The sequence below is a fragment of the Eleginops maclovinus genome, chromosome 23 (assembly GCF_036324505.1).
Source record: "Eleginops maclovinus isolate JMC-PN-2008 ecotype Puerto Natales chromosome 23, JC_Emac_rtc_rv5, whole genome shotgun sequence".
NCBI classification, from domain to species: Eukaryota; Metazoa; Chordata; class Actinopteri; order Perciformes; family Eleginopidae; genus Eleginops; species Eleginops maclovinus.
Window position 1 is genome coordinate 23,023,982 of NC_086371.1, and position 9,311 is coordinate 23,033,292.

General features: G+C 45.9%; 1 long non-coding RNA gene across 1 annotated transcript; it reads left to right on the top strand.

Moving 5' to 3' along the window:
• Window positions 1-3,079: 3,079 nt before the first annotated feature.
• On the top strand, window positions 3,080-4,602 carry LOC134859437 (uncharacterized). The gene is made up of 2 exons (XR_010165100.1): window positions 3,080-3,284; window positions 3,558-4,602. It is a non-coding gene; the product is annotated as an uncharacterized LOC134859437 (long non-coding RNA).
• Window positions 4,603-9,311: the final 4,709 nt, after the last annotated feature.

Here is a 9,311-nt window from a genome sequence, read left to right on the forward strand (position 1 = left end):
TAAAGAGGCACAGTTCTCCGTTCTCTCTTTCCGGAAAAGCCCCCACACCTTGGAAAGTCCCTTGTAGAAGCATGAGAGGTTGTCCAAGTGTACTCCTTTAATGTCCATTAGGAACAGCGACTCAGCCAGGCCCAGCCCTCCACAGCGCTCCAGTACAGCACGAGCCACGGGTCTCCATACCAGGTCAGCAGGTCCAGTCAGGAACCTCTGGACGAAACGGAGCCTGAACGCAGCCCCTCTGCTTGCCAGGTGAACCAGTCCATGTCCCCCTTCTTCCTTTGGCAGGAAAAGGACGCTCTGCGGGACCCAGTGCATGCGGTCCCAGAAGAAATCCACCATTAGCGCCTGCACCCTGGACAGCAGGTTTACAGGCGGGTCTGAACATGCCAACCGGTGAGCCAGCATGGAGGACACAAGGTTATTCAGAATCAAAATACGCCCCTTAAAAGAAAGTTTTGGAAGGATCCACTTCCACTTCTTTAATCGGCCTTCCACCTTTTCCACGAGCCCGTCCCAGTTTTGTAAACAAAAGGTCTCGTCACCGAGATAAACACCCAGGTACTTCAAACCTCCCCTCTTCCAAACAAGGCCCCCAGGTAAAACTAGACCATGAAAGTGGCCTGCCCCTACTGCTAAGGCCTCACTCTTCCCCCAGTTTACCCTAGCAGAAGACAACTTGCTAAACACACCTACAGTATCTGTTAAAGCATTGATATCCTGTTGAGTTTTTACAATCACCATTACATCGTCCGCATATGCAGACAATTTAAGAACGTGATCGCAGCCAGGAAAAGAAAAACCATGTAGTTTGGACCTTAGGTTGTGTAGGAGAGGCTCTATGGCCAGGGAGTACAGCATCCCAGACAAAGAGCAGCCCTGTCTGACTCCTCTCTCTGCTTTAAAAGGCGCACATAATCTACCGTTAATCTTCAGTACACTCTCAATGTCCCTGTACAAGACCTGGATCTTAGCTATCAGACCAGAGCTGAACCCAAAAGCCTCCAGCGTCTGCCACAAGTACTGGTGCTCAACTCGGTCAAAAGCCTTTTCTTGGTCCAGAGAAATCAGACCAAGCTTACAGCCCAATGAACTGGAGAGGTCCAAAACATCTCGAATCAGAGTAACGTTGTCAGTTATCAACCTGCTGGGTACACAGTATGTCTGGTCTACATGAATGACATGCTCCATCACTTTCCTCAGCCTCGTCGCCAACACTTTGGAGAGCAGTTTGTAGTCGGTACAGAGAAGGGATACAGGACGCCAGTTCGAAAGCTCCTGCAGGTCTCCTTTCTTGGGGAGGAGAGTGAGCACCGCCCTCCTGCAGCTCAGAGGCAACCTCCTCTTACTGAGACTGTCCCTGAGGACATCCAGCAGGTCATCACCCATGACAGGCCAGAAAACCTTATAGAAGTCTGCAGGTAGGCCGTCTATGCCAGGAGCCTTCCCACTCTGCATGCTCTGCAGGGCCTCCTGCAGCTCCTGGGCAGAGAGCTCAGCTTCCAGGTCTGCGCTGTCCCCCTCAGGGACCTTAGGGAGGCCTTCAAAGAAGGACAGCACCGCCTCTGGTTCTGCCTGGTAATCTGACCTGTAGAGCTCTTTATAAAACCTGACAGCACAGTGTTGAATGTCGGCCGACTCCTGAAGCAGCTGCCCAGTGTCTGACCGCAGGGAGTCCATCAGCCTCCTCTGACCGTTCCTGCGCTCGAGACCGAAGAAAAAGTGAGAGGGAGCATCCATTTTCACGATGTTCTGAAACCGGGATCTGACCAGAGCACCCTGAGCAGAAAACCCCAGCAGGTCGGACAGAGCTGCATTTCTACTTTTGAAAACCTCAACATGTTCTCGCTCTCCTGTGGAGTCTGCCAATCCCTGCAGCTCCACCACTTCCCTCTCCAGAGCCCTCAGAGATCTAGCCATGTCCTTGGTGACATTGAGAGTGTACTGCAGGCAAAGCTGTCTGATTTGGACTTTCCCCACATCCCACCACTGCTGAAGACTACTGTACTCACTCTTACAATTACGGTAGTTTTGCCAAAAAAATGTGAAGACTGTTTTAAAATGATTGTCAGCCAACAGAGAAACATTGAAGTGCCAATACGCACTATTGTACTTCACATAATTAATAAAAACTGAAACCTGAACAAGGGAATGGTCAGAGAACCCAACAGGACTGATGGAGCAGCTCCTGCATGTATTAATGTGGTGGTTAAAGCAGTACACTCGGTCCAGTCTGGCTAGAGACAACAGATTGTCCCTACAGTGCACCCAGGTGTACTGCCGCTGGCCCGGGTAAAGATGCCTCCAAATGTCACACAGCTCGAAAGACTCTGTGATCCTCATTAAAGCACTCCTAGAGGCCGCATGCGGTTCCCAGTGGTTCCTGTCCAGCACAGGGTTTTCTGTGCAGTTAAAGTCCCCCCCCAGGAACAGATACTCCTCACTACTGCAGGTGCTAAGGGCATGCTTCAACTGCTCAAAAAATAAAAGCCTTTCAGAGCCCACACTGGGAGCATAAATATTAATGAAACATATTTTTACCTTCTCGAAAACAGCATTTAATTTCAGCAAGTGACCTGGAATGACGTCCTCAACGGTGCAGGAAAAGGGTGTGAAACCTCTGGCAAAGAGAATAGCAACCCCTCCACTATTGCTGCATTTATGGCTGAAGAAGTCCTCCCCACTCCATGCCCTCCTCCAGTCACTCTCATTGTCAGCAGTGCTGTGAGTCTCCTGGAGAAACGTCACATTTAGACTCTTACTCTCTATTAAAGAAAACAAAGATGCTCTCTTGGCATCCCCTCAATCCGTGTATCATTCGTTCATTTGTTTTTCCGATTTCAAAACCAAAACCAGAAATCGGATTACGGTTCGTTTTCTCGTTTTTCCGATTTCAAAACCAAAACCAGAAATCGGAACCAGAAATCGGATTACGGTTCGTTTTCTCGTTTTTTCGATTATGCACCCCCAAACGGAAAATGGAAAATGAAACATTCGGATAACAAATCCTGGGAGTGTTAGTTGTCAGGGAAACCGATCGCGAGCCAACAACTGACTCATGCGACTCAGGAAAGATGGCTAATTTGGAGTCTCACTACGAGATGATAAATCAACTCTTTCTGTCGGGGAAAACTCACGCCGAAATGTCTGAGACATTGAAGAGTATGGGAATTAAGGGGTCCTCGGAGATGTCGGTGAGGAGATTCTGTGGCGACGTTGGGCTGAGACGGAAGGGGCACATCACAGACCAAGAGCTGGAAGAAGCTGTCCTGACATCTATTCAAAAGGTGAGTAAGCCTAGATCTAGAACTAGGCATTTGTTTGAATATTATTGCCATAGCCTTATGAATACCGAAAACGATTCAGGGCCAGATGAGCCCCAGATAGGAAATAGATCGGGCCAAACATATTTTGCCGTCTGGGCTAAACCGTAGCCGAAATAGCCTAGCCTCGGCCTAATAATTGAATGTAGGCTAGGCTACACACTTGTAATCCTTTATGACTTTATTATTAGGGTATTTGTTTGTTTGTTTAGTTGTGTGTTTATTTACTGTCCATAGACCGGTCCAACGTACGGACGGAAATTTATGACAGGGTACCTGTCATCTGTGGGGGTGAAAGTGGGTGAAATAATAAATTTGACTGTACACAACATAGGCATACTAGTATTCTGTTGTCCAACGGTGCAACAAAATGTCCTGTGGTGCGACAAATTGAATTGTGAGGGGAAAAGGTATTTTAATGAAAAATGTATGTAAAAAGTGTTGGATAGTATAACAATGATATCATCACTATGCAGCTTTAAGGATGAAATGAAGATTCCTTGAGTTTTATACAAATTATAATGAATGTAACCCAGACATTTGGGTTAAGTCTCTATGTGTACATCTTATAGTATATAAATAACATAATTCTGAATTTGTTGGGGGTATGTTTGATGTGGAAATATAATTTGGACAAACTAATATGCCTTGTGCTTATCTATCTTACCTGTCCAACATTCTCTGAATTAAATAATGGCATTCTTTATGTCGTTGCACCGGTGGACACATTTTAGGACTACCACACCAAAAAGTGAATAATATGCAAAATATATGAAGAATTAGAAATGGACACATTCAGTTTTGAATTATTCACATATAAGGGAATATAATTATATGTCATTGGACATATATTTTTGAATTATTATTTTTTTCACTTTGGATTTGAGTTCACGTCAACCACCCATATACTCATACCTGGTTTTTTTCTGTCTTCTTCCACAGCAATGTGATGTTCCTGATTTGGGATCTGCTTCTCTTGCGTCTGTTTCCGAAGAGTCTTACTTTGTTATCCCACCGGACAGTGTCCTTCAAGTTCCATTGGATAGGCCACAGTTCTCCAAGACTTCATCTTTATTCCTCAACATTTTTCTCTGCAGTCTATGACATCACTCCTGCTTAAGCTTCTCTACGCTGACTACCATAAGAATTAAGATTTATGATAGAGGACCCTCTCATCCCCTTCATCAACTCCCACCAGACAGGAGATTCAATCTACTACCACCAACTACAAGAACTCCTCAGCAGAAAGCTTTCTTAACGGACAATAAAGTTTATTTATCTATCTTATCGTATTGTTGTATTTTGTTGATATCACCCACGTGATAAGCAGTGTTGGGAATAAAGCATTACAAAAGTATTTAATTACTGTAATGCATTATTTATTTATTTCCTGTAACTAATGTAAGGCATTGCAGAGGGGGGAACTGTAATATATACTAGTTACAATGCTAGTAACTTAAGTTACAATACGTTTTACTGTAACCTGGATTTTAATGGTGTTCAGTGTGGTGGGTCAGAAAGCTATTCCTGAACCTGCAATTTTTTTAGTCTGTTAAAGTTACTTAAGTAATGCAAAAGTAATGCCTTAGGCCTACATTTTAAATAGTAATAGGCCTATGGTAGTGTAAGGGTTGAAAAGACAGTAGGCCTATGCCTATTGGGTAGGCCTGATCAGTAGGCTGCTTTACAGTTTTTGAGTAACTTGCCCAACAGTGGTGATAAGGTGATTTCCTAGGTCTACTCTTGTATGCCTATATGGACTTTCATGGGTTTTTCATAGTAAGCTAGACTGATATCAGCCAACAACAACAATGCACATAACAATGACAGACCTACGCGACGATGGAGATTGCTAAGGTAAGGATTAAACATATGACGTATTTATTTAGATCAAATGCTCAAAACCCCCATGTTACAAGCTGCTTCATACAGTAGGCACCGATGATCTTTTACCCTGTGGCTCGCGATTGTTTGGTTTCCCTGACAACCAAACGAGCCCTGCCAGCCCTGCGCAAGAATCCGTGTATCATTCGTTCATTTGTTATCCGATTGTTTCATTTTCCATTTTTGGGGGTGCATAATCGAAAAAACGAGAAAACGAACCGTAATCCGATTTCTGGTTCCGATTTCTGGTTTTGGTTTTGAAATCGGAAAAACGAGAAAACGAACCGTAATCCGATTTCTGGTTTTGGTTTTGAAATCGGAAAAACGAGAAAACGAACCGTAATCCGATTTCTGGTTTTGGTTTTGAAATCGGAAAAACAAATGAACGAATGATACACGGATTCCCCTCGAGCACCGTTAATATTCAGAGAGCCCAGCTTTATGTCACCCATAATGAAAGTAAAGCTGCATCCTAACCAAGTCAAAACGATAATTGAAAAAAAGGAAAGGAGAGAAAAGACAAACAAGATGTACTTAATCATGACTTTCAGCAGTTTCTTCTCGTATCTTCAACAGTATTTTCCTCAGCCTGTAGATCTCCTGTTCGCTAAAAGTAAGCTGCCCAAGGCCTGCTGTGCGCCGCATGAGAGCCCTAGCAGAGTCATGAAACATCAGCTGATCAACAAAAAAATCCTGCACCCTTACCGCCTTCCTCCCTTTAGTATCCTTCAGGAAGCCTCTGATCCTCTGGAAGGAATACTCCTCACCCCTGTCTACCTGCATACTTTCACTGAAAGCCTCCCTGTCACTGTCACTGTGCTCCGAGTCCTCTGAGAGTCCCTCTGGCTGAGAGGAACACAGCGACTCTGTCTTCAACACCTTTTTTGTTTGGGCCACGTTGTTGTTGCACACCTCTGCACTTTTTCTTTTAACTGGTAATTTGAGCAACTCCTCATCCATGATGACTTCCTCCAAAACAGATTCAGCCACCCTGGCTGCGGTGTGCCCACTGTCCCCGAGTGGGTTACTGAGTGAAACGACAGCCGGCCCCGCCCCCTCCGCAGCGTTCCCAGCCCCCACCACAGCGACGGGAGCAGCGACAGGCGCCACTGCCACCGCCACAACAACAGGCGGCACCGCTACCGCTCCAATGACAGGCGGCAGCGCCACCACCCCAACGACAGGCGCACCCACCACCGACCCAACCGCAGGCGGACCCGCCGCCGGAGAGGCGGCAGCCAGACCCGCCGCCGGAGCATCAGCAGGCGGACCCGCCGCCGGAGCAGCGGCAGCCGGACCCGCCGCCGGAGCAGCGGCAGCCGGACCCGGGCCCGCCGCCGGAGCAGCGGCAGCCGGACCCGGGCCCGCCGCCGCAGCAGCGGCAGCCGGACCGCCACCCGCTCCCCCAGGCAGGGGCGGATCTAGCCATTTTGGGGCCCTAGGCAAAATATAGACATGGGGCCCTCATTCTTGAAACACACACATCAACCAAATAACCATTCCAATACCCTTGCTTTAAATTGAGATTAAAGAATCGCAATAAACCAATAGTGCACTGTCACTAACAATGGTCTTAACTCTCCACAGTAAAATCAGTTTCAGATTGCTCCAGCATTTGCCAAAATGATATGTTTATTATTCAGAGAGACAGGCAAAGCAGTGGTTGAGTGTGTGAGTGAATGGGTGGGTGAGTGAGTGAGTAACAGGAAAAACAATGGGAGAGAGAGAGAGAGTTTAGGTTTGCAGGTAGTTAAGTCATCTTAAATCAAATGTCCATTTTCCATGTTGCCTTCACCATTTCATGTGAGTGAGTGAGTGAGTGGCAAAACAGTGTGTGTGTGTGTGTGTGTGTGTGTGTGTGTGTGTGTGTGTGTGTGTGTGTGTGTGTGTGTGTGTGTGTGTGTGTGTGTGAGAGAGAGAGTGAGAGAGAGAGAGAGAATGTGAGTGAGTGAATGAGTAAGCTGTGTGTGTGTGTGTGTGTGTGTGTGTGTGTGTGTGTGTGTGTGTGTGTGTGTGTGTGTGTGTGTGTGTGTGTGTATGTGTGTGTGTGTGTGTGTGTGTGTGTGTGTGTGTGTGTGTGTGTGTGTGTGTGTGTGTGTGTGTGTAAAGGAGTGTGTGAGCGAGACAGAAAGCATTTGTAAAGTCCTACTGTTGTCGTCTTCTCAAAAGTCTTCATATCATAGAAAAGTGGTGAGCAGCTGTATGGAACCCAACCTGAAAAACAGACAAACACAGCATTAGAACAAAAACACTCACTACACTGTGTTTCATTTGGCAAGGATCCTTATACAACAGGAATGTACTTTGTCAAATCAAATACCTTGTTCAGCCAGGGCTCACTGATAGAAGGTGATGTTGTTCATCTGTCTTTTCCCCTGTTGTCTTCTCACTACGACAAAAATCAACACCAGGTCAATCATGGAGCATTATAAATAATTGTGAATATATATAAATAAATGTTTTTTAATGATTACATTCCCTTTGTCCCTCTCTTCCTTTTCTCTGTCTGTATCCCTGTTACTCTTCATCTGTGTCCCTGTTTTGCCTGTTCTCCTTTGCGCCTGTCTCACTCATCTCTTCTTCATGTGCTTTTCCTGCCCTTTATCAGGTCTCATTCTCTCCTTTGTGCCTGTCTTACTAGTCTCTTCTTCGTGTTCTTGTCCTTGCCAAGTTTCTCTTGTTTTTGATCTTTTAACTTTTTGAACTTTCTGAACTTTCTTTTCAACAGTCTCATCCTCTCTCATTTCAGGTTGAATCATCTGACATCAGCTGTGTATAGCTGAGAGGCCTTGTATACATTCTACAGTCTGACCCTGCGAGCTTTGTCTTCTGCAAATCTTGTGATCACTGAGTCCATGTCCAGTGTTTTTGTGATTTCATGTTCAATAGAGATAACAGCCAGGGCAGACAGGCGGTCTTGAGACATGGTGGACCTCAGGTAAGTCTTGAGTCGTTTTAGTGATGAGAAACTTCTTTCCCCTGATGCCACAGTCACAGGGAGACTGAGCAGTAGTCTCAGAGCTATACTCAAATTTGGGTAAATGTCAAGGATGTTTTCCCTGTACACATAATCCAGCATCTGGAAAGGTGAAGAGACGTGTGGGGGGAATGCTCTGACTGCATTAATTATTTCCTGCTTTAGGTCCTCTGCATCAACATCATTCGTTTTCTTCTCGAGCCTGTGGCAACATTCATCTAATTCCTTTCCCTGCATGACATTTTGCATCTGGTCAGTGGAGTAGAGAAAGCCGTATAGCTCAAAAACACCCTCCATGTGTGAAAATCTCTCCCTGACTGTGGCCAGGGTTGTGTCCACCATATGCAGGAAAAACTCTCTTCTGAAATGCTCTTCTGCAGTACACACTGTCTCCTCTCTCCCCTCATACTCAAACTGCCTTTTCTTCTTTCTCTGGCGCATCTCTGGCCAGGCCATCTCCAAATCAATCTTCTCTGCTATCTCCCTGGCATCTGTTTTAGCAGAGTTGAATCCATCCTCTCGATAATCTTTCAGAAATCCTATCACTACAAGGACCTCTCTCCTCATGACCTCCACTGACACCTTGGGGCTCTGCAATAGCTTGCTGACTTTGTTTATGTGAAATAGGACATTGTACCATACAACTGTACTCACCAGAAAAGGCCATTTCTTCATCTCTTTGTGAATGCTGTTGGCATTGGAGGCACATTCAGAGTCCTGCTTCCCCTCAGCATACTCCCTCAGAGCGGTTAGGGCATCCAAAATTTCAGGCAGCTGGTATCGGACAGCTTTCACGGACTCCACCCTAGCCTCCCATCTTGTTGCACTGAGTGATTTAATGGTAAAATCCGTCACGTGTTTTTGAAGGATTGTCCAGCGGTGAACTGAAGCACTGAAAATAGCATACAGTCGCTGTAACAGTCCAAAAAAACTTAAAGCTGTCACAGAAGACTTGGCAGCATCACCAACCACCAGATTCAATGTGTGGCTGGCACATGGGACACAGAGTGCTTTGTTGTTAAGCTCCAGGATTCTGCTCTGGACCCCCTGTTTCTTCCCCTGCATGTTACTGCCGTTGTCGTAGGATTGCCCACGACAATCAGCAAGATCCAAATTTAGTGTCTGCAGGT